Source organism: Pelobates fuscus, chromosome 9 (genome assembly GCF_036172605.1).
Source record: "Pelobates fuscus isolate aPelFus1 chromosome 9, aPelFus1.pri, whole genome shotgun sequence".
Taxonomy (NCBI): Eukaryota; Metazoa; Chordata; class Amphibia; order Anura; family Pelobatidae; genus Pelobates; species Pelobates fuscus.
The window spans coordinates 118,069,698-118,094,947 of record NC_086325.1 but is presented as its reverse complement, the minus strand read 5'-3'; the positions used below and the strand labels follow the sequence as shown (position 1 = coordinate 118,094,947).

Here is a 25,250-nt window from a genome sequence, read left to right as displayed (position 1 = left end):
GAATCATAAGCAGACTGCTAAATTAATGGTACACCCTCAAAGATAAGAGAAGCAGCATACATAGTGTATACAGTATAATGATGATACAGTGATGTAATCAGTAGTGATAAGGTGGAATTTTCATTCTAAGTTTGCATATCAAACTATTGCATTCCAGAAATACATTTTTCTATAATTTTCACTTAAAATATTTATGAAAATCTGATGCCAATCAATATTTTTTTACAGAATAAAATCTAGACTTTCATTAGCTAGCGCAAAGTGTACACACATTATACAAGAGGAGATTGCAGGAAAAGGCCTCTAATTGCAGGAAAGGATCTTAACATGTATAGCTTGGAGGAAAGATGAGATGGGGGTATATGATAGAAACATTTAAATACATAAAGGGAATCAACACAGTAAAGGAGGAAACTATATTTAAAAGAAGAAAAACTACCACAACAAGAAGACATAGTCTTAAATTAGAGGGGCAAATGTTTAAAAATAATATCAGGAATTTCAGAAAGCTAATTGAGTAAACTGCACACTATGTATTATTTAGCTTCTCCTAGACCTAGAGGAATAGCACCCACTCATGAATCTGTCTTGTTAATTCTCTGTCAAATGTTGCTCTTTGACGGTTTTACTCTGACAAATAAAGATGTGGGGGAAAAAAACATGCTGCCAATGAATATTCTATACAATCAAGTCAGCATTGATTACCTGTAAGTGTTGAGTGTAGACTGGCCCCGCTATCTCAACAAACCAATGCCATACAGATTGTAACTGACGAAACTGACTGAAAATACAGAAGTGCTTTGCTTTAGAGTGACTCTATAACTACAAATATCAACTCTCCTCTTACTGTCTCTTAGGAATAATGTCAACATTGACAGGGCAATTTCAGCCACATGCAGGTTCATATGAAAGAGGAACACTGCAGGTAAAAAACTATTGTTTTTACTTTTGAAAATTGCATTGGTTTCTAAGGGTAATGTAAACCAATTAACTGATAAAGTACACCATATTAAAGTGACCACATGAGCTCTCATTTTGGGTGTCTATTCACTATGCATATGCAATTTTCGTAAGACATTGGATAGAAAAAAAAATCGCATTTGGCTATTTACTTTTGCATATTTGACTATTTCAACGGAATTTACATTAGTAATTTGGTAGGAATTTGGTAAGCAAAGTATCAACATTTATCAAAACAAATTTGATGTGGGCGATTAATTTCTCTATCTTTGAGGTGGCAAATTGAATACTATTTCTATGATAAAGTAGCCAGAGTGCATAGAGGTATATACAATGCTTGCTCACTGCAGGCAACTGGTGTGGTTCCAAAGGTCCTCCTAAGGTCAAGGAGGTTTAGGGTGGCTTTGTATCATAGGAAATGTAGTCATTAGTATGTGCAGTGCCAACTGCCATCCTATTAAGAGGGAGTTCTGCTTTAGGGAAGGAGTAAGGGACACTTATATGCCTACCCATTTCCCATTTTGTACCCTTACATCACCCTTCAAGTTGTGAGGGAATATTGGTACATAAACCCATCCCCTTAATTATTAATATGTTCAGAGGAACTTATTTTTAAGGTATCTGGTTGCATATGCAGCCAGGAGGTCAATATAATTATTTTTGTATTCAAGGCTGATTCACAACCTGCTTTGTCTCAGTTCTATTCCTTCAATACATGTTAATTCTGATGGGATTTGATTGATAGTAAATATATTGAACCTCAACTGAAATGAGTACAGCAAAATAGCCTGTATTGGACCAAGTAGAATTGCCAAAATATGCACATCCAAGTATAGTGTTGAGTACAAAACTACTCATATATTATTTTTAATACGAGGGAAAAATATATACTTAAAGGGACACTATAGTCACCAGAACAACTACAGCTTATTAAATTAGTTCTGGTGAGTACAGCTTTTTGCTGTAAACACTGTCTTTTCAGAGACAGGAGATGCTGAATGGCCAGGGCTGTGTTTGAATCATGCTGGCTCTGCCTCTGATCTGCCTCTTTGTCAGTCTCAGCCAATCATATGGGGAAGCACTGTGATTGGATCAGGCTACCACTTCTGATGATGTCCGCAGACTGCTTTTTTTTTTTTTTAGGCAAATAGCATGCAGATCTACAGCTTCTGACTTGAATACAGTATGATTTTTTACTATAGTTATGGAGGCATGAGGGGCACAGTGGGGCTAGATGGTGGTTTTAACACTATAGGGTCAGGAATACATGTTTGTGTTCCTGACCCTACAGTGATCCTTTAAGACACATCAAAAAATATGTGTTCTATGTAATCCTCAAAAATGCAAATGATAGAACTTTAATGAACTTCCTCTTGCCTTGTCATTACCCATCAGCTGTTGGATGTGGAAGCCTTTGCCATGGCATTGTGCATGCACAACCATAAACTTGTGCAGCATGTTATATTAGTGAGGAAAAAATATCATAATTCTAAACTATTTTTAATAGTAATTTTAAAAAAATTGAGCAATGCAAAGTTTTTTGTTGTTGCACAAGTGGCTGAGTGAATGCTAAAACAGTTTTTGATTTCATCAAAACAATGCAAGCGACCCCAAAACTCCTGAAACTGTTCAAATAGACATAAACAAATGACAAGGAGGGTGTGCCTGCATCTGGTGCATTCCTATGTGAACAATATGATGGGGTGTGTGCGTGCCAGGGGCTAGTTAGGGGGACCAACCATGGCTAAAGCCCTGACTGGGCTGCTGACAAGCCCCGAGTCAAAATGTTCATGTAATGTATTAGCCCAGAGTCCCCTGTTCCGAGGCTGGCATCGCAATTCATTACTGAAGCTCCACAGAGCGGCACAAGAACTACAATGATGATTGTAGAGGGGGCTTGGAGGCTGGACCTGGCTGCAAAAAAAACTCCCAAGCAGAGTGGGTCTTTAGAGGGGACAGTTAGTGTTATTCTCTGTCTCCTACACAGTTAAACGACAGATGTCAAGTAGTTAAAGCAGGCCTGCCACTACAGTATATAAGGACTTGAGAAGGAGAGGCAAGACCCTGAGATTGCAGCCTTAAAGGGACACTGCCCTCTTGCCCAAATACAAAATAAATAAAAAACACTGCTTAGTAGATATATCCCATATTAAACCTTAAATGTGCATTTAATTATAAAGGAAATACAGTTGTTGATCTGCAAAGAAAATTAGTTCAAAACGCAATTCAATTAAAGGAACACTTTATAGGTCAGGAACACAAACACGTATTTCTAACCATATAGTGTTAAAACCATCATCTAGCCCCTTTGGCCACCTTGCCTTCCCTAAATAATGTAAGCTGCCTGCCTCTGCCCCTGATCTGACTGCTTAGCTTACATCATCAGTAGTGATTCTCTGAGCCAATCACAATTTTTTCGCATAGGATTGCTGAGACTGTGAAGGAGGCAGATCAGGTGCAGAGCCAGCACAAGCCAAACACAGCCCTGGCTAATGAGCATCTCCTCATTGGATCAATGCATCTCTATGAGGAAAGTTCCATGTCTCCATGCAGAGGGTGGAGACACTGAATGGCAGTGCTGCACACTGTGCAGCACTGCCCCAGGAAGCACCTGTAGTAGCCAACTGAGGAGTGGCCAGTGACGTTATCACTAGGCTGTAATGTAAACATTGCATTTTTTCTGAAAAGACTGTTTACTGCAAAACGCCTGAAGGGAATGATTCTATTCACCAGAACATATACAATAAGCTGCAGTTGTTATGGTGACCATAATTCAATTAAAACAAATAAGGACACTGTACAGCTGGAAATGCACTCATAGGTGCATTCTTTTAAATCACCTCACGGTTCCTCCTCTTAGATATCTGAGATGTTGATCCAAAGATCTCCTAAATAAATACAAAATGTGGAGTCCACTAAAAAGAGGAGGAAAAGATCTTTGGAGCAGCCCCCCAGATATCTAAGTAGAGGCACTCTGAGCCGATAAAAAACAAACAAACAAAAAAAACATAAATCCTGTGAGTGTATTTATTTTAATTGAATTAAACTATGTACAAATTTTCTTTGGAGATCAACAGCTTTATTCCCTGGGATTGGCTTGTGATTGGATTATACCATAATAATAAGATATATATATATATATATATATATATATATATATATAATAAGACTATAAGATAAGTGATTCTTCCACGCCTAACACTGAGGGTGAGATTGTGGGTTGTATCTATACATAGGTGATTTAATTATGTATTTGTTAATTTTCGGTATCTATCTTAAACTATCTTGCAAAACTTCCATTCCTATTGTCTGCAACCTTTGCAAGCCCTCCCCTTCTTTCCGCCCAGACTTTCTGTGACTGTGCAATCACAGACTTCCCAAAGCAGCTCAATTAGAACTCTTTGCAAGGTAGGTGCTCTGAGCAATTGCTGCCTTTTAAATTTAGCTCCATTGAACTAACCAAACCAGCAAGTGACATTACCTGTTGTGCGCTTGAAAGCCAAGGGGCTGTAACCAGGTTAATTGACAAATGTGTCAATTTCTATTGAAATATGCACTTTGCGCAAAATTAAACAAAGAGGACACATTTCACACATAAAGCTTTTTCAGCATACTAAAGTTAATTTAGCACTCTGAGCTCCTTGGCTGTTCCTTGCGGCTTTCACACAGCCAAGAGAAGAAGAGGTACAACCAACTGTGGCACCAGTGTGATGCAGTATCTCTCTTACATCAGACTCATTAATCTTCTGGCTGGGAGATGCCCCTAAAAAGGTCATATGGAGGCTTTCCGGCTGACCCAGATGGCAGTAAAGCAACCTTTCTTAACAAAAGACGAAACAAACACAATAACTGCATAATTTAGGAGGCTGTAAAACATAAATCTTGCACTTCCTAAGGGCAAGGTTCTCACCAGAAAACAAGTGCAAGACACACAGCATTATATGTTCATGTACCATAATATTGAATGTCAGAAACTGACTTTGGCTATTAGTCTAAAAATTCCATTATATTTAGAGTATTGCTGAAGTATGTGGGAGTTCAAATGCTCAGTAATTTTAATTACCAAAGGAGGCCACCTCTTGCAAACCAGCTTTTGTGGAATACAACAGAGTAGAACAGTAATGTACAGTGTGTATGAGTGTGTCACAGTGCTACACAACAATAAAACTATCAGTAATGAGAGGTGTGTATGAGCGAATCACAAAGCTCCACATGCATAAAACTCACAGTAATGTGATGTAAGAATTACTGTACCACAAACCATAAAGCAAGTAAAATGGGGTTATGTGGCCTGTGGGATTCTGGAAGGGATATATGGCATTTGGACAGAGGACTATGCATGGGCTTTGCACATAAACATATACTGACACTAGACAGACATATCCAGCCATTCTCTTACATGGACACACATTTCTGTCTGTAGGATACATGCTTTATTGTATGCTCCTTAAAAGGACCGCTATAGGCACCCAGACCACTTCAGCTCAATGAAGTGGTCTTGGTGCCAGGTCCATCTAGCGTTAACCCTGCAGCTGTAAACATAGCAGTTTCAGAGAAACTGCTATGTTTACATATGGGTTAATCCAGCCTCTAGTGGCTGTCTCATTCACAGCCGCTAGAGGCGCTTCTTACTGTGATTTTCACAGTAAGAAGACGCCAGCGTCCATAGGAAAGCATTGAGAATGCTTTCCTATGGACTGACTGAATGCGCGCACGGCACTTGCCGTGCACGCGCATTCAGCCGATGACGTCCGAAGGAGGAAGAGAGTCCCCAGCTCCAAGGGAGCCCGGCGCTGGAGAAAGGTAAGTGATTTAACCCCTTGCTCTCCCTAGAGCCCTGCGGGAAAGGGGCTATGAGGGTGAGGGGGGGGGGGGGGGTAGGGGGACCTATTAATACTATAGTGCCAGGGAAATTAGTTTGTTTTCCTGGCACTATAGTGGTCCTTTAAGTTGAGCTGGGACCAATATTAAAAAGTACACACATATACACCCATGCCATCAAATTGGCTATATAATCTACCCTTGGGCTGAAGCCACTGGTCTTTTTGCCACCCAGCAAAACCCCTGGTGCATGTGTCTGTCGCTTTATTATCCAGGAGTTTTAAAGGACAATAACAGTATATCAATGGCAAGCAGAGGAAGTTTCAAGTAACTATATCTTCCCTGAGCTGCAAACAGGAATCTTGGGGCCCCTTAAAAGAAATCCAAAACGCTGCCACACACACACATTAATTGCTATACAAAGTTCCAGAATGCACACCAAAACAAACTGCCAGACATACACAATGTTCAAAGTGTCAGACACACACACACAAACACACACAGAAACACACTGACATGCCGAGAGGGACGACGATATACAGGTCATAACCACTTACGTTACCGAAAATGAGGGAAGGGCCCCTGGGAACACACGGCCACAGAAGGGGCAACACCTCCAACCATTGTGTCTCAGAGGGTGGTTAGGCCCCAACCCACACACTGAAGTGAACAGGTGACTTCCTGAGGACCCTATAGCCAACTGTGAAAGACTCCCATAGTAACCCCAACATCCATGGGTCCGAGTGAATGACTGACGACACAGTTACAGTTTTGTGCGCCTGAACCCGATAGAGGCATATGAGCCACCTTTCTTACTTCTGCCCTGGCACCCTGCCCAAAAACGATGGTGTTCCATAATTACGTATCTTTCCCATGCCCCACAACTAGTTGAGAACGGCACCCTCCGACACTAGCTACACCTGTCCTTAGCATATAGCCATGTCTTGGGAAACCTTATAATTACCTTTTGCTTAGTGTTCCGAGTGATTTCCCCATTTCACCTATTTAAGTGCCTACTGTACCCATACAGCACGAACATTATGTTTACCCACTAAGAGACCTGCGAGTCTCCTTATTGTTAATCCCGCAGTGATTTGCATTTCTCATGTTATGACATGTTACGTCGAATATCAGAAACCTGCGTGTTTCACACTGCTTACTTACTACGCATTTTCTATGCCATGATAATACCTCAATAAAAAGATTTACAAAAAAAAAAAAAAGAAACACACTGACACAGATCAGGCACACATGCATATACACTGTCAAAAACACACCCAGGCGAGGGGCGGAGCCAGCGCCTGTACGAGCCGGACGCACACTGCAATCGCTCCGTGCATCGCGCTCGTAAAACGGCGAAATTTGCGGTCCCATACCATACACTACCACCCCAAAAGGCACCGGATCAACTGCTGAAGCCATGGGGAAGAAAGCTAAAAAACAGCGAGCGGACCCGGTGTCAGGATTCACACCGAGACCTCCAGACTGCCAGACGGGGTCGCCCCTTTATTGCCCGAAGAGGGATTTGAACCTGTAAACTTGGCAGTTCTGAACCTGCTCTTTAACCTCTGAGCCATTTCAGGACTTGGGATAACTCCTGTTTTATCTTGTATTGCCTGCAGCACTAAGGGGCTGGACTTCACCTGGCTCAGACCTGTCGATCACTCTCCAGCTGAACCTGATATACTAATCATCAAGGTATAAGACACTGCTCCTCCCTAAGGGCAGTGTCAGTTCAATGACTCTGGTTAGAGAGTTGCTACTCCGCGTTCTAAGTATTCTCCTGACCTTGGCTTGTGACTCGTATCTCCTGAATTCTGGCATCCTTTGACCTTGGCTTGTTACTCGTATCCCCTGATTTCCGGCACCCTCTGACCATTGGCTTACCTACGACTATTCTCCTGGATTTCCTTGTCTGTACTGCGACTACAAGCATTCACCTGCACAGCCCCCGTGCACAGATTCACAGGCCAGGTGAGTTCTACCTTGACCACCTCGGCCTGTGTCTAATTGCAAGGGTGAGCTTTTATCTCTGCATGTTGGACTCCCAGCAAGGTAAGCCTGACAGATTGAACTGACCTTTATGGAGTCCACAGAGATAATGCTCACCTCCCTTGCTCAGCAAGTGTCCAGCCTGACCCAGACTGTTTCGGAACTGCAGCAAGAACTTTTATCTCTTAAAGGCCCAGTACGCCCAGTTCCAGAACCTGATTTTCCAGAACCATTTGTTGTGATGCCTGACCGCTTTGATGGTTCCCGTTCCTCCTTCACAGCATTCAGACTGGATTGTGAACTTCTTTTTGCTCTCAAGCCTAAAACTTACAACAGTGACTTTGTCAAGGTCCGTTCGGCCATCAACTTACTTGTCGGACGGATCAAGGAGTGGGCATACCGGAAGCTACAGGAGAAAAGCACTGTCTTGGACAGTTGGGAGTCATTTATGTCCGCAATGGATTCGCAGAGCTCTACCTCCAGGAAAGCTACTCCCAAGCCTGCTCCATCTAACCGCAAATCGCTGTTACCTAAAGAAAAGGACTCCTACCAAGTCCCCATAAGGGCACAACGCAAACCCTCCTCCAGTAAACCTCCTTGTACCCCTGTATTCCCTCAAGCTAGCTATGAAACTCCAATGGACATGGAGGAACCGCCTTGTGACCCTGGTTTTCCTCTAGCTAGCTGTGAATCTCCAGTGGACAGGGAGGAACCCATGGAGATAGGCTTCGTCCGCTCTAAAACAAGACTGCCATCTAGAGAAAGAGATCGAAGGAGGGCGCGTTGTCTCTGTTTTTATTGTGGTGAAGAAGGGCACTTTATCTCTCACTGCCCTATTCGCCCAACTCGGCCTGAACCTCTTCAAGTGGGTACAATTCAGCTGCACCCTGTTATTCCGGCAACACGGCCTAAAAAATGTCAAAGGTGCTGTCGGATATTTCCACGTTCCGTGATGCAGAAGAGTACCCAGACTACGATGGCTGCTGATGCCAGTTGATCTCAAGACCACAAGAAATCACTACTTCCAGAAAACTCACCTATGGGAAATAGTTCAGATAATATGGTTTGTGGGACTAAGTTTATTTCCGCCTGTACCAGGTCTCTGAATGGCCCAGACCTTTCTCCACCAGTACCCGACACTGATACCCCAAAGTCCCCGACTGAGGGACTCCGCTCTGGATACTTTGATTACAAGGACTTCCTCAGTGATACGGAGTCCGAAGACGAGGAATACAGTTCCCAAAAGGAACCTGTTCATGCCCAGAGTGCGTTCTTAAGGGGAGGGTACTGTCAGGATTCACACCGAGACCTCCAGACTGCCAGACAGGGTCGCCCCTTTATTGCCCGAAGAGGGATTTGAACCTGTAAACTTGGCAGTTCTGAACCTGCTCTTTAACCTCTGAGCCATTTCAGGACTTGGGATAACTCCTGTTTTATCTTGTATTGCCTGCAGCACTAAGGGGCTGGACTTCACCTGGCTCAGACCTGTTGATCACTCTCCAGCTGAACCTGATATACTAATCATCAAGGTATAAGACACTGCTCCTCCCTAAGGGCAGTGTCAGTTCAATGACTCTGGTTAGAGAGTTGCTACTCCGCGTTCTAAGTATTCTCCTGACCTTGGCTTGTGACTCGTATCTCCTGAATTCTGGCATCCTTTGACCTTGGCTTGTTACTCGTATCCCCTGATTTCCGGCACCCTCTGACCATTGGCTTACCTACGACTATTCTCCTGGATTTCCTTGTCTGTACTGCGACTACAAGCATTCACCTGCACAGCCCCCGTGCACAGATTCACAGGCCAGGTGAGTTCTACCTTGACCACCTCGGCATGTGTCTAATTGCAAGGGTGAGCTTTTATCTCTGCATGTTGGACTCCCAGCAAGGTAAGCCTGACACCCGGGCTCGGGCAACCGCGATATTGGTGATTTCCTCCGCACACCCTCGAGGACTGACACTGCCAAGATGGCGCCGGCTGAGGCCTACACACCAACGTCGTCTGATGATGACAGTGCTGCTGCAGATATTCTACCTTCCTCCCGACCACGCTCAGGTCCACAAACAGCTACCATGCTAGCAGAGTCTGCACCATCGACCAAAGCAGACATCAGAGCACTAATGGCGGAAATCAAAGCAATGTTTAATGCTGACATGGCCCCGATCAGAGAAGCCGTCACAAAGCTGACTGATAAGGTACAAGCACTGGAGGAGGGAATGGAGGGCACTAAACTGGCGCAATCAGCCACTGACGCAGCTATAGCCGCGCTCCAAAAACAATGCGCAGACCAACAAGCGCAAATAGCCTCCATGGAGGACAGAGCCCGCAACATAAGAATCCGGGGGGCCCCGGAGTCGATTGCAGGGGCGGAACTCCCCCACTACTGCCGGAGGCTGTTCACCTCGCTGCTCATGCCCAAACAGGCAAAGCAGGTGGTGGTGGACTCCTGTTTCCGCCTCAATAAGGCCAACAACGCTGCTCCAGAAGCACCCAGAGACATCCTGCTGAAGCTCACCCGAGACTCAGACCGCGGAGCGATCATGGGGGCGGTAAGAGGCTCCACCACAGTATCGTTTGAGGGGGCACAACTAACTTTCTTCCGAGATTTCTCAAGGCACACACTTACCTGGAGGAGGTCCCTCAAGCAAGTCACCCAGGCCCTTCAGGAACATTCTATCCCCTACAGATGGGGCCCACGCCGCATTATAGCGGATAAAGCAGGCAAGATGCACGCACTGTCATGCCTCACAGAAGCACCCTCTTTCCTCCAACGCCTGGGCATTCCAGCGGAGAAAGCACCGCAAGCAGAGCGACCAACATGGACAGTAGCTGAAATCACCCCCTTTGTTCCAGGAAAGGGGAGACGCGAGAGGGATTCTTCTCCCACCTGAGAGAGGACTTTCAGACACCCATGTTGACTGTTCACAATGTTGGTGGACCGTTAGTCTACCTATCACCTATACTGCAGAATTTATCCCCTTATCCCCCCCCCCCAAGTTCTACACTGGCTCCGTAAGTTGACGGTCTAGCCCTGTAATACGACACACTCCCCCCCCCTACACAACGAGCGATGGCCTGCTGTTTTTACCATTTTAAGCTAAGCACACCATGCTCGTGCGAGCCACTCCTCAGACCTTCCACCCTAGCGTCTGTATACCGAGCACGAACCCACAACAAAGGAAGGCTATCAGGCTAAAACATATACCACACTGACGGCCTCAGCGAAGCTGATTTTTCACAGCCATATCACGACCAGACCTAAGAGGCACTACGAGATCTAAGGCCAGTCGCCTCTATAATCATAGCTTGCCATGCACACCCTGCCCACAATAGAGAATCCCAATTACTAATACTTAAAAAAGAGTGGACTACAAAAATGAGACCTAACGAATCGAAATTGTACCATGTTTAACTGTCATATTTTGAAATGTTTCATATGCCATGTTACCATTAAGCGATCACTCGCATAAAATAAAGAATTAAAAAAAACAAAAAACACACCCAGGCAGAGACACACACACACTGTCATATATGTACCCACACACACAGACAGACATAGATGCACACACACACAGAGAAACAGACACAAACACACAGGCATACAACCACAGCCAGATTTAAAAAAATTAAAATGTAGGCACATGTATGAATGCAGATGTCCGGTTAAGCCGTAGTCACAAAGTTGAGCAGTGAATACCGCCTCTTGCGTGATAGCTCTAACGAAAAAAACAGTTGATCAAACCTGATGTAACGAATATCTACCAAAATTGGTAACATTTTGTCCAAATTTGGACAACTTGTTGAGGGGAGGCTGAGTAGTTCTAATGAAAAAAAATTGATCTAACAAAGATCTAACAAATGGAGTAACCTTTGTTATAATTCTCAATATGGGACCTAAATATAAAGGTCCCCATGAGCACACCTGTTCTGCCTCTACCACCTGATGACAGCCCTGTGCATCTTCCCCTAAACCCATCCCAGATGTCATGTGTCACTTAGATTTTGGGACCAGTGGGAAAATCTAGTAAAGAAAAAAAAATGATGTCATATTGTTATTACTTACTTTTTTCACCTTTCTTTTTTCTCTATTTGCAAACTCATTGATTTGATTTGGCTTAATGTGATACATATATCATAATATACGTCAATTGAGACTTAACTATTGCAAAGTATTGGTGGATGTCATAAGAAATGTTTCTTGTTTTCTTTTCACTTCAAAAAGATTAATTGTTAACTATACATGAAATAACGATATAATGAAGCAATTGTATTGTTGTTACTGTAAACAATTGTTTAAACTCTTTTTATTTACTTGATGTATGTACCTCCATATACAATTTGTCATATATGTATTCATTATAAAAGTATTGCATATACTGTTGTAAAAATATAAAACCTTTAATAAAATTATTAAGAAATTTAGTAATAGTTAATACAGATAATAAACAGTATTTGTGGGGTTTTTTTGGGGTGGGGAGGGATATTTGTACTAAATGCTGAGTTATAAGAAGACATCAAAAGAAAACTATATCATTTAAAAAAAAAAACATGCACACTTTAATATACTTGAATTCCCTTAAAGAAAACGTGGTGAAAACACTAACAGCTAAATTTATCATGAAATGTTAAATTCACTAGCTGTGTTTCTAACTTTCTACCAATGTATGTAGAGGTAGGTAGTCTTATAGTTAAAAAAAGACCTTTAAGCAAATTAATGATCCCATTGCATTGTAGTAATGCATACTATTAAATATTTGGGAATTAAATAAATCAGGGCAAATCTGGAAAAATGATAGAATGTGGATATCCTCGTGTTCTAGTTTAGTACTTTAATTATACCCCTATTATTCAACCCATATTAGCTTTCTAGAGGTGGTGAAAATGAGTACATTACGTCTGAATATGCAGATTATCAATAGAGTTTGCCTTTAGGGTCTAGGCTGCCAGTCGTCTCTTTACCCCCATTATCCAAGCACATACAACAGTTTTAAGGGCTTGAGAAGAACTACATTCTACAAATAAAATAGAACTGCAATAAAAATATATCATGGTGTATGTAAATAAGCTTGCCAAGTTGCCTGCTTTCCCTACTTCCAAATTATCAGACGCACGAGGTAAATTAAATACAAATAAATATAAATAAAATAATGTGCAAATTAGACACTGAAACGAACCGCAGCAGAGAAAACTGGCCATATTTCTGCTCACCATAGCATAGCTCTAAAACGCTAAAGTCCCCACCAACAATGCACAATTCCCATGCCAGACAAACTGTTTAGCAACATGTTTAAAATAATTACACTGGCAGAACATGGCCAGTGTAGGGAACTGCTGCAATTATAGTTTAGATCTGTTTAAGAGCTTGGCCCTATTACTTTTCATAACCAATGTATGATGTTGGGTAGATCGATATTGGTGTCCAACATTTTCAAGTCTGAGTATATTTAAATTGTATGCTACAGTGTTAAAACAATGCAACTTTCCTCAAATTGGTTTAAATCATATTCATTGTGCATCTGTTTTTTCTTGCCAGTAAGAGAACAGGTGCATCTATATAAATGATATACAGCTACCATACCTGATGCTGACAGACTGTCACCTCTCTGCTGTGGAAACACTTTCTCTGGATGCCCTTTATATTCACAGGAGACCTGGAGAAGGGAGGTCCCAGTCCCACGTAGAACTTTCTGAAGTCATTTACATAACTGCAGTAACCGGTGGTGTGAAAGGGTTTCGTGGTGAGATCCGAACTTGGCAACAGAATAACTAGAAATGCAGACACACCTATGCTGTTTAGTGAGTGAGTGTCGGGATGAGAATAGATGAAGACTGTTATTTTTCTGAGAATGTTCTAATCTGTTGTAATATATTCTAGTGACAGCTAAGGTTTGACGTTTCTTTGATTGCTCATCCACCCGTGAAACTTACATTATAGAGGAGGAGTATTCACTAAACAGTGATACATTTAAACCCAAGGAAAATCTAAAATGTGCTATTGGAAAAAAAGTGGGATTTTGTTTTTTTCCCCATGCAAATTTCTGACCAAAACTTTGCAATTCAATTTCCGATTTAGAAAAAAATCACTGTATATAGGAAATAAAACCTAAAGGCATCTAGCTCCAAGTAAAAAGTGGGAATTTAGTCCCGTATTATGTTTATAATCAGGGGTCAAGTCCTGGGGAAAAAAGTATGGGAACTCACCCAAGATCCACACCCCTCTTAACCCGCCTTTTGTTTCTTATCCCCTTTTTTAAAATGTCTTACCCCCTTTAGTGTATTTTATTTCTCCCCTTTGGGTGTCTTACTCCCCCCAGCCCCTTTGTGTCTTTTACTCATACCAGCTTCTTTGTATTTCTCTTTTACCACGACGCGTCTATCTCCCCCCAGCACCTCTGTGTCTCTTTTTCATCTTCTCCAGCTCCTTTGTATTTCCACCCCCAGTCTATCTGTGAACTTTCTCACCCCCAGGCCCATCTATGTGTCTTTCTCCCTTCTCATGCCCCTCTGTGTATCGTTCTCCTCAGTCATGCCTCCCTGTGTGCCACTCTCCCCTCCATGTCCCTTAGTGTTCCTCTCTCCTCCCCTCCATGTCCATTAGTGTTTCTCTCCCCCCCTTACCTTTCTCTTAGTGCCCCCCATTCCATGTCAGTGAGTGTGTATGCATTTTCATCAGTGATTGTGCATCTGTCAGTGAGTGTGCATGTGTGTCTTGTTGGTGAGTGTGCATATGTTAGTTAGTGTGTATGTGTGTCGGTGAATGTGATTGTGTGTAACTGTGAATGTGTGTGTTTCAGTGAAAGTGTGTTGGTTAAACAATGTGTCAGTGCATGCATCAGGGAGGGCGTGTGTCTGTCAGGAAGAGAAATTTGGATGGGGAGGTGCCTGAGTTTTGTCATGCCTAGGGCAGCACAAAACCAGAATACACCACTGGCTTTGACTGCCAGAATGGCCTTTCCATTTTTTTTTATCTGCCAAAATTCGACCAGGCAACATTAACTAATTTCTGCTGCAGAAGAAAAAAAAATGCATTTTAAAAATGTTGAAAATTAAGTAATGTTTTATTAAAAGTCAAGCACCATTATGATATGCTATAATGCTGTGTTTAAAATATCTAATTTGCATTCTAGAATGACAACCATCAGTGCAGTGTGAGGTATCCTGCTTTACCAGGTTCTATAATGAAGTGTATCCCATGCATCAGGTTAAGGGTGCACAGGATTGCTGGTACTCAGGGATAAGAAGTGTTTATGGCTGTGGGAGTTTTCGGGTGTCATTGCTGAGAATTATAGGAATTACTACATTTTGACGGCAGGTACTCTTAACCCTGTGTACCCCAACCCTAAACACCACTAGGGCCTCAACCATACATACACCCCTAACTCTAAGCCACCCCTAATCTTAGCCTAACCTCTCTAACTCTAACTTTTTAAGTCATGTTTAATGTCAGTGTGCTATTATGAATAAGTAAACATTGTAGGATAATTAAAAAAAAAATACTTGGCATTTAAAACTACATTTGAACTCATACCAAAGAAGGGGTCTGTGAAGCAATTTCATATTTTAGCTTAAAAGAGGGAGTTGTTTCTCCTCAACAACAAAACAGCAATCAGTCGACTTTCAGGATCAAAAAAGTTATAATATATTTATTTATTTAAAGCGCCTGGGAACTTTGCATAATTTGCTGCTGGTGGTCTGGTGACCAGGGGGGAAGGTAATGGTGAGATTTGCTTATGTGAACCTGTACTTCGTGGGCACTGCCATATTCTTCCACTGGTTCCTCTTCTCACACATGTGAGAGAGTACAGCATTAAGATGTATGGAGGATCTTGTGAGACCCCCCCAGGAGTACAGCAAGGAGGTCATCAGTATCTTGCGACACCCCCCCAGGATCCGCCATAGATAGAGTCAATATCTCTGCATCCATCCCTGGTGACGACTGGGAGGTTGACACTTCTAGATGACACCCAGTGTCTAGAAGTGGCAGGCATAGGAAAAATATTAGTAGTTCCTACTTTTCTCAGTATATCTTTCGACTGGGTTGGAATTTCAGTGAATTTCCAACACAGTCAGTATGAGTGTTTCATAAAGATGTTGTAATCATCTGTATACGTGTATGTGTGTTGCTCTCCATAGCAGTTTGAAGCCGGAGAACAGATACTCTTTGGCACTAGATTTGTTGGGTAAACAATATAATACATAACTGGCACATTGGCATTATTGTCCCATATTACATGTTTAGGCTTTATCTGTACCCATGTTTATTTAATTATCTTGCATGAGGAAATGAGTAGCAGCTTTCTTATGGTAATTGTCCAAACTCATATTGTACTCTTATGTCAAAATGTTCGTATGAGCACAGCATTATTACAGCTTGATTTTATGTCACCTGTAGGAGGTACTTTGGTTTAAAGCAGTGGTTCCCAATTATTTTTTCCCGTGGAACCCTTTGACATAGTGTATCAAACCTATTTCGCACAGTTGCGTAACCTTTCAATTAGCAAATTTTGCTATTTTTTAAATTTTCTACTGTATATACACATTAATAAACAGATTGCAGTATTTAGGAGCAGGTGTGTTTTTGTATGTAGAGTTGGTGTTTGTATGTAATTTTATTGTTTTAATACAAGGATGTGTTTGTATGGAATGTTAGCATTTGCGTGCAGGTGTGTATTTGGATGTAGTGTTGGATTTTAAATGTGCATGTACATTTGTGTGTAGTATTGGTGTTTGAGTGTTTCAATATAATTTTGGAGTTAGAATTCAAGGGTGTTTATGTCATGTTTGTGTTTGCAGGAGTGTGTTGTGTTGGTGTTTGATTGCTGGGATGTCTGTACATGTACTGTCACACACATCTCTGTGTGTGCCATTGTGTATGTGTTCAGTGGCGGAACTACCACGGTCGCAGGGGTTGCAACTGCGACCGGGCCTGTCACTTTAGGAGGCCCGTCCACACTGTCGACCCCTGCAACCGTGGGCCACCCACATCACTTCAGGGCCGGTGCACAGCGCAACTGGCCCGGGGCCCATGGTCACCTGGAGACCGGCAGGAGGGGAGCACACAGCACAGTGCTCCCCTCCAGCCGGTGGCCGGGTGCACAGTCTGACAGGAAGTGCTCACTGAAAGAGCACTTCCTGGCAGACTGGGAACCGTGCGTGCCGAGGGCGGGGGAGGGGAAGCGGGGGTAAAAGCATGATGAAGGGGCGAGCATCATGAAGAGGCTGGGTAGGGAGGAGAGCATGATGGAGGGGCAGGGGAGGGTGAAGAGCATGATGGAGAGGCTGGGGAGGGGGGAAAGCATGATGAAGGGGCTGGGGAGAGAATCATGGAGGGGCAGAGGATGGGAGAGAGAATCGTGGAGGGGAGGGGGGAGAGAATTAATCAAGGGAGGGGGGAGAGAAACACAAGGAGGGGCTGGGGTGTTGGAGATACTCATAAGGGGGCTAAGAAGGAAGAATGCAACACATGTGGGGGGATGAGACATGTGTGGGGTGAGACACGTGGTGAGACTGGGTGGAATAATGAGACATGTGGAGGGACTTGGGAAGAATGAGACACGTGGAGAAGCTGGGGAGGAATGAGACATGGGGAAAGGCAAGGGGGGGGGGAATGAAACGCATGGAGAGGCTAAGGGGAAGAATGAGAAACGTGGAGACCGGGGGGAATGAGACACATGGGGGGCCTCAGGGAAATTTTTGCACCGTGGCCCAGTGGTTTCTAGTTTCGCCTCTGTATCTGTGTGTCAATTTGTGTCTATTTGTGTGTGTGTGTGTATGTATGCAGGGCCGGTGCAAGGATTTTTGGGTACATAGGCGAAGATGTATTTTTCCGCCCCCCCACCCCCAAAATAACATCTTCACCTATGTGCCTCTTAACCAGCCCCTCTCACCGTCCATTATTGGTCCCCTCCCTTCCCTATCCCTTAGTGTTCTTCTGACAGTCACATACACTCAATGACAAACACACAGACTCACTGATCTGACACACACTCATTCATTGACACACACATACACTGATTGGCACTCATTGACAGACACACTGATAGTCACACACAGACTCAATGACAAAGATACTCTCAATGATTTAACAGACACTCACAAACACACACTGACAGACACACACATACACTGACACACTCATACACTCACATGCAACACTCATACAATCACTCACAGACACACACTCACACACATACACTCACTCACATTCACTCACAGACAGTCACTCACAGACACACAGACACTCACTCACACAGAGACACACATACACACTCACTCACTCACAGACACACATACACACTCAGTCACTCAGAGACACACAGACACACACACACACACACACACACACACACTCACTCACATACACACAGACACTCACACACACTTACTCATTCACAGACACACAGACACTCACACACTCACTCACAGACACACAGACACTCACTCACACACACACTCACAGACACTCACACACTCACTCACACACAGACACTCACACACACACACACTCACTCACAGACAGACACTCACATACACACTCACTCACAGACACACAGACACTCACACACACACTCACTCACAGACACACAGACACTCACACACACACTCACTCACAGACACACAGACACTTACACTCACTCACAGACACACAGACACTCACACACACTCTCACTCACAGACACACAGACACTCACACACACACTCAGTCACAGACACTCACACACACACTCACTCACTCACAGACACACACACACACACACTCACTTACTCACTCACTCACACACACACACACTCACTTACTCACTCACTCACAGACACATGCACTCACACAGACACTCACACACATACACATCACATACACTCACTAATTATTTTAATAAATAAACATTTTCCACCCAGCCTCCCTACCTGGAGAGCTGGTGTGGATGAGGAGTCATTCCCTGGGGTCCAGTGGGGCTGCTGGGCGGCGTGCGGCAGTGCTGTGATCAGACGCGGCGAGGGAGCTCTAATCTCACCGCTCTGCTCCCTCGCGCGCTGTCTGCTGATGCCGCGGGAGCTGGAATATGACGTCATATTCCGGCTCCCGCTGCATCAGCAGACAGCGTGCGAGGGAGCAGAGCAGTGAGGTTAGAGCTCCCTCGCCGCGTCTGATCACAGCAAAGCCACGCCGGGGGTTGGGATGGTGGCCTGGCAGGAGGGAGAGCTTCCCTCCTGCCGGCCACTGAAATCTTGCGCCCGAGGAGCTGGTGCGCCCGCCTGTGCCGCCTTATGGTGGTGCCGGCCCTGTATGTATGTATGTATGTATGTATCTGACATACAGATACACACACTGGCACATAGTGGCACACAGATATACACATACTGACAGATACACACACTGGCACAAATGATACACACATTGGCACATACACACACTGAAAGATACACTGACGCATACACACATACACACACTGACAGCTACACTGACACACAGATACACACTAGCACATACACACACAGACACACATATTGACACATACACCTTGACACACAGATACAAAAACTGGCACATACACACACAGATTCACACATGTTGGCAGATACACACACTGACACAGGTACACACACACACACACATAGTAACATACACACACATATGTTTAAATTTGCTGTTCACTTACTTTTTTTTCTGCAGGAGGTTCTTCAGTGCTGCTGGCTGAAGTTGGTGTGCTGCTCAGTCCTCGCTGCTCCCTCTCCCACTCAAGGTGGCACACTCTCTCTGAGGGGAAGTGCTGTCACTTCCTCCCAGCATCCCATACTACAGGAGTCCGGTCGCGGTCTTAGATGACTGTGGCGCCTGACCGGACCCCTGTTTAGCGATACCCATTGGGTGGCCCTAAATGCTTGGGCCACCCGACAGGCAAATCGCTACGGAACCCCAATTTTGGAACACCAATTGGGAAATGCTGGTTTAATAGGCTAGGGCACTGTCCATATAAGTTTAGGGGTATCTGCATCCACTAATTAGTTACAATCCACAGTATACACTATATCATTATATGCGGCGCTTATAATACCATCCTTTTTAAAGATCCTGCCACATGTCTAAACCCAGGTATATGTCAAAACATGACATTCTTCTAAAATCCTTTGTTTGTTCTCCATTTTTTTGTAACCAGATCTCCCACAGCAGAGGAATGTATGTAGACATTTTGCTTTCATATGCCATCTGTGCAAGGTTCAAAGGGTAATATTTTCCAAAAACTCTTCTGTGTACACACCTGACGCTCTATAATACCAGTGGTGTCAAACATATGGACTGCCATACTTGCTCTATATCTACTGAATGAGATGATTAAAACTTATATTAGGAACAATGCGTAGATGTATATTACAATTAATCATTTGTCTTATTTTAGTTATTTTCAATAGTTTTTCTCCATGTTCCTAGCTTCGCCGTCCAACAGTCAGAGATTATTTTTCTACTTCAACAATACACCATGCTCTTTTTACTGTGATTTAATGTTAGCTTTCTACCGTGCTGCGCTGGGATTTAAGGGATAAACACAAAACTGCAATAGAAAGTATCTGTTTAACAATGTAATCAACTGTCAACAAAGCAGTTGCTGGTTATGGTCTAATTGTATGGGAAATTCAAGGTAGTATAATTTTACGCAAAACAACCCACGTTCTGCACGTGATTGTTTGCGGCTAGTGTGTTATCCTGAAGGATAAGGATTACTGTGTCCACTTTTCTTAACAATGGTATGGAGAGGGCTTTTATTGACATTTTAAGTCCTTTTATTACCTTCTAAGCATGATTTTAAAACCATAATAAATAGTTTTTTACATTGTGTATCTCTTTTGTATCACTTTTGCAGTTTGCGAAAAAAAATATTCAGAGTCTTTTGGGTGCACAGTTTAAGGAATAAGTTGCTTATTTCACATTAGCAGTATTATAGAGACCTGCTAAATTTAAATGAGTAGAATAATCCAATAAGTAAAAAAATATTGAGTGTCCAAATGACACCCATGTGTAATAGGATTGGGGGTTAAGTTTCTTGATGCACGGATGAATCTGACTGCCATTCTAGGGTCAAGAAGGATTTTTCCCCTAATTTGTTGCAAAAGTACTTCAAACTGTGATCAACATTAAAATCAGATGTAGGAAACGCTGAACTTCATGGACACTTTTCAGCCTATGTATCTATGTAATTTAGTGGATTATGTTTAATCTATCTACCTGTAAGGATTTGCTTAAAGGTTGCCGTTATCTATCGTCCCCCTGGTTCCCCTCTCCCCTTCCTTGACCACTTTGCTGCTTGGCTTCCCTACTTCCTCTCTTCTAATATTCCATCCCTAATTCTTGGGGACTTCAACATTCCCATTAACCTGCCCTTGTCCTCAGTATTCTCAAAACTACTTTCAATGACCTCCTTCCTTGGGCTCTTGCAGTGGGCTAAGTCCCCCACCCATGTAGCTGGCAATACCCTTGATCTTATTTTTTCTCAATGTGCAATCTCTAATCTCTAACACTCAATTTCCTCTCTCAGATCACCACCTCTTATCATTTGCTCTCAATAGCCCCTTACGTCATCATCCTCAACCTAACCTTCCTCAACTAAGAAGAAATATGAATTATGTTGACCTGTCTGTTTTGTCTGTTTTGAACATCTGACAGACAGTAAACTTGTCTGTATTGAGCATGTGTGTGTCAATGAGTTTGTCTGTAGTGAGCATGTGTGTGTCAGTGAGCTTGCCTGTAGTAAGCGTATGTGTGTCAGTAAGCATGTCTGTAAAGAGCATGTGTGTGACAGTGAGCTTGTTTGTAGTGAGTGTGTGTGACAGCATGCTGTGTCTGTAGTGAGCATGTGTGTGTGTCTCAGTAAGCATGTCTGTAGTTATCATGTGTGTCAGTGAGCTTGTCTGTATTGAGCATGTGTGTGTGTCAATGAGATTGTCTGTTGTGAGCATGTGCAGGGGTGGACTAAGAACCCTCAGGGCCCTTGGGCAAAAAAAATCAAGGGCCCCCTTACAGGCCCCACCCATGCTCCGCAGCAAGCCCCACCCTTGTCCCGCCTCCAGCCACACCCTACACAATCTTTAGACACAAGGAACAAAAGTGCAATAATCCCCTCGAGGCCCCAGTACAGACTACAATTGAGTAATGCTTTCCTATGGGCGGTTTGAATGCGCGCACGGCTCTTGCCGTGCATGCGCATTCGGAGCTGAGCGGCGGAGGGATCCCCAGCGCCAAGGGAGTTCTTAACAATGGTATGGAGAGGGCTTTTATTGACATTTTAAGTCCTTTTATTACCTTCTAAGCATGATTTTAAAACCATAATAAATAGTTTTTTACATTGTGTATCTCTTTTGTATCACTTTTGCAGTTTGCGAAAAAAAATATTCAGAGTCTTTTGGGTGCACAGTTTAAGGAATAAGTTGCTTATTTCACATTAGCAGTATTATAGAGACCTGCTAAATTTAAATGAGTAGAATAATCCACCCATGCTCCGCAGCAAGCCCCACCCTTGTCCCGCCTCCAGCCACACCCTACACAATCTTTAGACACAAGGAACAAAAGTGCAATAATCCCCTCGAGGCCCCAGTACAGACTACAATTGAGTAATGCTTTCCTATGGGCGGTTTGAATGCGCGCACGGCTCTTGCCGTGCATGCGCATTCGGAGCTGAGCGGCGGAGGGATCCCCAGCGCCAAGGGAGTCCGGCGCTGGAGAAAGGTAAGTGCTGAAGACACACACACACTCTCACGAACAGACGCATACACACTAGCTAACAGACACACACATTTACTGACAGAGACACACTCAGCGACAGATATACATACACACTCACTTACAGAACATACACTCTCACTGACAAACACACACTCACTAACAGACATCAAACAGACTCACTTACACAAACACACTCAGTAACAGACACACACAGTAACACACTCACTGACACTCACTAGCAGACACACACTCACTGAAACTCACAGTAACACTCACAGTAACACTAACACACAGTAACACACACACTAACACTCACAGTAACAGTAACACTCACAGTAACACTCACAGTAACACACACACACACTAACACTAACACACACACTAACACACACAGTAACAGTAACACACACACTAACACACACACACTAACACTCACAGTAACACTAACACACAGTAACACTCACAGTAACACTAACAAACACACTAACACTCAGAGTAACACTAACACACACACACACTAAATTTTTTTTTTAATTTAATCCCCCCCAGCCTCCTTACCTTTTGGAGTGCTGAGGGGATTCCCTGGGGTCCAGTGGTGCTGCTGGGCTCCTGGGGGGCCGGTCAGGCGGCGGGCAGTCAGGCTGGCCGGGCGTGCGAGGGAGCACTCTCCCCTGAGTGCTTCCTCCTCAGCTCCCTCGCGCGCCGCGTACTTATACCGGTGCCGGAAGATGACGTCATCTTCCGGCTCCGGTATCAGTGCGGTGCGCGAGGGAGCTGAAGAGGAAGCACTCAGGGGAGAGTGCTCCCTCGCGCGCCTGGCCAGCCTGACTGCCCGCCGGGTGTAAGCAGGGCCAGCCTCGGGGGGCCCGGAGGTGGCCAGCCTCTTCTCCTGGGGGGCCCAGGAGCCGGCCACCTCCGGGCCCCCCGAGGCTGGCCCTGCTTACACCCGGCGGGCAGTCAGGCTGGCCGGGCGCGCGAGGGAGCACTCTCCCCTGAGTGCTTCCTCTTCAGCTCCCTCGCGCACTGCACTGATACCGGAGCCGGAAGATGACGTCATACCGGGTCGCAGGGGCGGCCGGGCACCCTGGTGGGCCGGGCACGGTCGCAGCCGCGACCCCTGCGACCCTGGTATGTACGCCACTGATTGAGGGCTAATGGGCCATGGATGGGAGGTCTTTCTAGCAGAGGCTATCTCAGTGTCCTTTAGAGAGTGTTAGAAAGAATCTACTCCAGGCCCCATTAGAGACTACAATGGACTACAACACTCTGGTTCCTATTTACAATATAGCAACACTGATACATAGCTTGCTGATACCTAGGCCAAGTTGGCTCCTCTTACCTTAATTACTGTTGCTGGCTGGCAGTCTGTGAGCTTGCTGGAAGGCTGTGGGCTTGCTGGCTGCGGCTGGCAGGCTGTGGGCTTGCTGGCAACTGCTGGCAGGCTGTGGGCTTGCTGGCTACTGCCGGCAGGCTGTGGGCTTGCTGGCTACTGCCGGCAGGCTGTGGGCTTGCTGGCTGTAAGCCTGTGGCTTGCTGTAGGTCTGTGGGCTGGCTACTGGCCTGTGGCTGGCTGCTGGCCTGGCTGGCCTGTGGGCTGGCTGGTGGCCTGTGGGCTGACTGGCTGGTGGCCTGGTTGGCCTGTGGGCTGGCTGGATGGCCTGTGGGCTGGCTGGCTACGGGGGCACTTGTAGATTATTTAAAGAAATAATCCATGCACAATAACCACTGCTGCTCTGTGTAGTGGTTATGGTGCCAGGAGGGCACCGTTTAAGAACAGTTTGAAAACTTACCTAGGGTCTGCTGGGATATGGAGCTTTAGTAGGGTATAGGAGCAGTGGTGCAATGTGTGAGGGGTGCAGTGTGTGTGTGTGAAAGGTTCAGTGTGTGTGTGTGTGGGGGGTGTTGTGTGTGAATTTGTAGGGTGTGTGTGGCAATGTTAGTATGGGGCGCTGTGTATGGGGGTCTGTGTGTGTATGGGTGGCAGTGTATGTGTGTGAGGCAATGTGTGTAAATGTGTATGGTGTGTGTGGGGGCAGTGTGTGTGTATGGGGGGCAGTGTGTGTGTGTGGGGGGCAGTGTGTGAATGTGTATGGTGTGTGTGGGGGCAGTGAGTGAATGTGTATGGTGTGTGTGTGGGGGCGTGTGTGCATGGGGCTAGAGTTCACTCTCACTACTGCGACCACCAGGAATCCCTGGTGGTCAGTGTTGAGAGTAAACTCTAGCCTGTAGCTCCAGGGCTAGAGTTCACTCTCGCGAGAGTCGGAGCGTTGCCGTGGTAACCGAGGCAACGCTCTGTGCTCGCGTGAGAAGGACCCAGAGGAGCTGCAGGCTAAGCTCCCAGGTCCTCTCTTCTTCCCTCCCCTGCCGGCTGCCCGCATGGTGCCTGCAGACCGGGAAGAGAGATCGGCCGGGGGGATCCACCAATGATATATACAGCCCCTCTGTGTGCCTTTTTGTCTCCCCCAGTCCCTCTGTATGTTTCTTTCTCCCCCTCACTGCTCCTCTGTGTCCATGTCTCCCCTCTCCTTCCCAGTCTCTCTTCCCCCTCTGCCTCTTTCTCTCCCATCCCTTGTGTGTCTCTCTCCTTTCTCTCTGTGTCTCTTGTCCCCTCTGTCTATTTATCCCCCCTTTCCCTGTGTCTCTCTCTACCCCACATCTCTCTTCCCCTCTGTATCTTTCTTCCCCCTCAACCATCTCTCTTTTCCCCCTGTGTCTCACTCTTCCCCCTGTCTCTTTCTCCCTCCTTTCCCTGTGTCACTCTCTCCC

General features: G+C 44.8%; 1 protein-coding gene across 1 annotated transcript in view; it reads right to left on the bottom strand.

Annotated features, from left to right (window-relative positions):
* Positions 1-13,435, bottom strand: part of LOC134572981 (keratin, type I cytoskeletal 18-like) — a 102,743-nt gene extending 89,308 nt beyond the window's left edge. Inside the window, exon 1 of the mRNA XM_063432332.1 lies at positions 13,350-13,435. The gene's annotated coding sequence lies outside the window, so the exon portion shown is untranslated. The remainder of the gene's footprint in view (positions 1-13,349) is intronic.
* Between the last annotated feature and the right edge of the window lie 11,815 nt (positions 13,436-25,250).